Here is a 5,000-nt window from a genome sequence, read left to right as displayed (position 1 = left end):
CCCTTCATCTTGAGCTTATAAGGCGCCTAGTGCGAGAAGGGTGAAGGGAGGAATGGGAAGAGATGGTAAAGGGTGTCTGGAAGAGTGAGAGTGAGTGATAGAGGAAAGGGTGAGGGGTGAGAGGTGACGTGTTTGAGGAAAGGGAAGGAAGGGAAGAGAGAGGGAGTTGTAATCAATACCAAGCCACGTTTTCTTTTTGAGTCTTACAGTAGGTTAATTGGTAGTGATGTGGTTATGTATGTATTTTGTTTTGTTCATTACTTACTCTCTCTCTCTCTCTCTCTCTCTCTCTCTCTCTCTCTCTCTCTCTCTCTCTCTCTCTCTCTCAATGGCTCTTATTTTCATATTATTCCATTACTTTTCATTATTTTCTCCACACAAGTAAAGGCTTTCATAATTCTTCCTCCACTAAATTCATCTTTTTCTTCTCTTCCAAGATTTCAGTTTAGAATCACGCGGCATTTATCTCTTATCTTTATAAAACACATTATTTTTTCATTCGTTAATATACTATTCAATATTTTCTATTTGATCATTTTTTTTTTGCCGTTATTCTTTATTTGTTTCTTTATCTCCCACATTCAATAGCCAATAACGTCAATCGCACTAAATATATATGCTTCCCTTTATTTATCTGACCTCTTCTCGTCTTCTTTAATTCTCATTACTTTTTTCCCCGTTGCCTTGGTTCCCTCTCCTCCTCGTCCATTCCTCGTCTCTTCATCTAAATATATTAATCTCTTGAAGTGCCCACTATTCTTGGTTTCCTCCCCTCCTCCTCCTTCTTCCATTCCAACTATCTCTCCTTCTCATCTTTCTCCTTCATTCTCTTCTTCCTCCTCAATCTTCGTCTCCTTTTCCTGCAGCTACTACAACTATTACATTAAATTCTTCTCCTTCTCTCATTTTTATCTTTTTTTCTTTTCCTCCTTCTCCTCCTGTTCTTTCTTTCTCCTTTTTCTCTCTCCTACTACTATTTCTACTGCTACTGCTGCTACTACTATTTCTTCGTAACGTAATGTAATTCTCCTCCTCCTCCTCCTCCTCCTCCTCCTCCTCCTCCTCCTCCTCCTCCTCCTCCTCCTCTTCCTCCTATTTTCTTGCTATACGAGAAACAACTTCTATATCTTTTCTGTTTTATTTTCTTCCTCTTCCTCCTCATCCACCACCTCCTCCTCCTCCTCTTCCCCTTCTTTCTTCAAAACTATCCTATTTCTCTCACTAACAGCTAGCGTGGAATAGTTACCCAAACAGCCTTGTAAGCATCTCAGTGTCTGTTGCTGTTAGGACTTCCTTTGTATTTCCTTGTATCCCTCCTGCTTCCCCTCTACCTCAAAAAAAAAAAAAAAAAAAAAAAGTCAACTACAAACAAGACTCTCCCTGCACAATCCTACATGAATTAATTACCACATCATTTCCCTTTTAACAAGCGTGGCCAAGTAAACTAAACCTGAGCTATACTACACTTGCTTTCCCACTAAGACGGAACCTCACCACTTACTTTCCTTCTAATAATTGCCTCTTCCTAGTGACGCCTTCCCTCGCACTTACTGATTGGTTAAACTCATCCTCTTCCTCTTCCTCTTAGCGCTTCGTGCAATAACAGCCATTTAAAGTTACTCAACGTGATGATTCATTGCTAACTATTACAGAGGATTAATATATGACACGCTATGCAGGCAGTTTGTTTCTCCCTGTCGAACTCTCTCTCTCTCTCTCTCTCTCTCTCTCTCTCTCTCTCTCTCTCTCTCTCTCTCTCTCTCTGATTTTTGCCATTTTTCTTTTTTTTCGTTTCGTTCGCGCAATATCCTTTTTTTTTACTTTTATTTACCTGTTACTGTTATTTTATTTCTCTCTCTCTCTCTCTCTCTCTCTCTCTCTCTCTCTCTCTCTCTCTCTCTCTCTCTCTCTCTCTCTCTGATTATTGTCATTTTTCTTTTTTTTTGTTTCGTTCGTGCAATATCCCATTCTTTATTTTTATTTACCTGTTACTGTGTTATTTTAATTCTCTCTCTCTCTCTCTCTCTCTCTCTCTCTCTCTCTCTCTCTCTCTCTCTCTCTCTCTCTCTCTCTCTCTCTCTCTCTCTCTCTCTCTCTCTCTCTCCCCTTACTCACTCACTCACTCGTGAATCCCTCGCCAATGTAATTTATCACTGCCTTAATTGACAGCCAATAGCACTAACTCATGCCACAACTCAGGGCCAATAACATTAGCTGCAGGCACAAATCACAACTGGTCACGTCACTTCCTGGAGAGAGAGAGAGAGAGAGAGAGAGAGAGAGAGAGAGAGAGAGAGAGAGAGAGAGAGAGAGAGAGAGAGAGAGAGAGAGAGAGAGAGAGAGAGAGAGAGAGAGGAGGGGGGAGTGTGACAAGGAAGTAGTCTCACAATACACGTAACATCTGGTTTTTTTTCTGTCTGTTTGTCTATACCGCTGTTGCTGCTGCTGCTACTACTACTACTACTACTACTACTACTACTACTACTACTACTTTTTTCTTCGTATTTTAATGTAATCCTTCTCCTCCTCCTGCTGTTCATTCTTCTCCTCCTTCTTCTCCTCCTCGTCCTCTTCTTCTTGTTAGAGTAGCTACTGTTTTTCTTGTCTTATAATCTCCCTCCTTCTCTTCCTCTAATGTTACAACTACTACTACTACTACTACTACTACTACTACTACTACTACTACTACTACTACTACTACTATTATTACTACAACAACAACAACTACTACTACTACTACTACTACTACTACTACTACTACTACTACAACTTTCTCCCGTCCCCAAACCCGCATATTCATGAGCAAGGCAGTAAGTGAGTATGGAAATATAAACAAGAATCCAGAATATAGCATAGTTTGTGGAGGAGATCACGGTGGAGATGAACAAGATCATTTTTTCCTCCTTCGCCACATCACTCTCCTATCACATCCCATCTATCGTCCTGGTTTTACACGTATTTCCGCATCTCCTAACATTCCTTCTTCTTCTACATCTCCTTCTCTTTCTCTTCATCCTCCTTCGTCTTTCCCTTCTCGTTCGTCTTCTTTTCATTTGCAACTTATTTTTTCAGGTCTCATGTATCTTCTTTCTTCTTTACGTATTTCTACATCTCATTTTCTCCTCCTCCTCCTCCTCTTTCTTCTTTTCCTTCGTCTTCTCTTCATTTACGTTTTTTTTTCTTATCATATTTCATCCAATGTCATCTTTCTCCACATATTTCCACTTTTCTCTTTTTTCTTCACTCCTTCCTCTCATTTCTTCATTAGCATTTCAGTAATTTCTCACCACCTCTTAGTAATGATTTAATTATTCACTCACTCGATAATTTATTCTTCTGTCTCTCAAGACTATTTCATTCGATGGTGACGATGTTGTTAGCAAGTATAAGTACTCATCAAATTTTACGCATAATAATAATGATAGTAATAATGGTCGGTGAAGATGATGAGAATATTAATGGGATGGACAATAAACGTAGCAATAATGGTAAGAATAATGAAGTAATAATGAAGTTGGTGACAAGAATAATGATAGACAATGCACGCAACAATAAAAGGACAAGACAAGAGACAAAAGAACAAGACAAAACAAACACGACGACAATAAGAAAACAAATAAAAATGAGACGAATAATGATGGCGACAAGAAGAAAGCTAATAAAAAGGAACTATATTCACATTACAGTAGTCAAATACACACACACACACACACACACACACACACACACACACACACACACACACACACACACACACACACACACACACACACACACACACATTTCTTCTGCTTCTGATTCATCTTTTATCTTCCTCCTTTGATGCTCTTTCTCCCCTCCTCCTCCTCCTCCTCCTCCTCCTCCTCCTCCTCCTCCTCCTCCTCCTCCTCCTCCTCCTCCTCCTCCTTTTCTTCTTCTCTTGTTGTTTTCCTTCCATTTCCTACAATCACTGTATCGTACCCCTCCCCTCCCGACACACACACACACACACACACACACACACACACACACACACACACACACACACACACACACACACACTTACCTTCAACATCCAAGAGGTGACGGAGGGCGCGGCGGCTCCTCACTCTGCGGACAGAAAGAGAAAGTCATTAAAGTCTCACCTTCCGTTCCCTTAGCCAAGAGACAGAGAGAGGGACGCGAAGAGACAGATGGACATAAAGAGAAGGGTGGAATGGACACAGACAGAGAGATATGCATATAAATACGTATGTTCTCTCTCTCTCTCTCTCTCTCTCTCTCTCTCTCTCTCTCTCTCTCTCTCTCTCTCTCTCTCTCTCTCTCTCTCTCTCTCTCTCTCTCTCTCTCTCTCTCTCTCTCTCTCTAGACGGCGAGTACAAGCATAAGTAAATGAAGAGAGAGAGAGAGAGAGAGAGAGAGAGAGAGAGAGAGAGAGAGAGAGAGAGAGAGAGAGAGAGAGAGAGAGAGAGAGAGAGAGAGAGAGAGAGAGAGAGAGAGAGAGTAAATCAAAAGATATATAGTTGTATATAGACACACACACACACACACACACACACACACACACACACACACACACACACACACACACACACACACACACACACGCACGCACGCACAATATATATTCAATGTATACAGCAGCAACAGGTCCCGGACAATGCGGGGTAAAGAAAAGCTTCATATTATATACAGCGTAATTACCGGGCTACATTTAAATAAATAGAATACTCGCATACAGTGTCAGTGCATCAAATACACTGCACGAAGGCGAAATGTTTTCAAACTGTAATTAAATAAGCGGCAATAAAGAGTTTTATAACGTAATTACTAATGGAACTCAATTTTGTTAGCCTCCAAATTCGTCTGCCCGTCAATACTTTCTTTTTCTTTTTTTTTTCTATATATATATATATATATATATATATATATATATATATATATATATATATATATATATATATATATATATATATATATATATATATATATATATATATATATATATATATATATATATA

The 5,000-nt window shown here is 39.6% G+C and overlaps 1 long non-coding RNA gene across 1 annotated transcript in view; it reads right to left on the bottom strand.

Moving 5' to 3' along the window:
• Positions 1-4,037: 4,037 nt before the first annotated feature.
• The window catches only part of LOC135102083 (uncharacterized), a 187,293-nt gene continuing 186,330 nt past the window's right edge, over positions 4,038-5,000 (bottom strand). The window contains exon 5 of the long non-coding RNA XR_010269517.1: positions 4,038-4,089. This is a non-coding gene — a long non-coding RNA (uncharacterized LOC135102083). The remainder of the gene's footprint in view (positions 4,090-5,000) is intronic.

The sequence above is a fragment of the Scylla paramamosain genome, chromosome 7 (genome assembly GCF_035594125.1).
Source record: "Scylla paramamosain isolate STU-SP2022 chromosome 7, ASM3559412v1, whole genome shotgun sequence".
In the NCBI taxonomy this organism is placed as follows: domain Eukaryota; kingdom Metazoa; phylum Arthropoda; class Malacostraca; order Decapoda; family Portunidae; genus Scylla; species Scylla paramamosain.
Note: the sequence above shows the minus strand (reverse complement) of the source record. Positions and strands in the feature narration are given on the sequence as shown.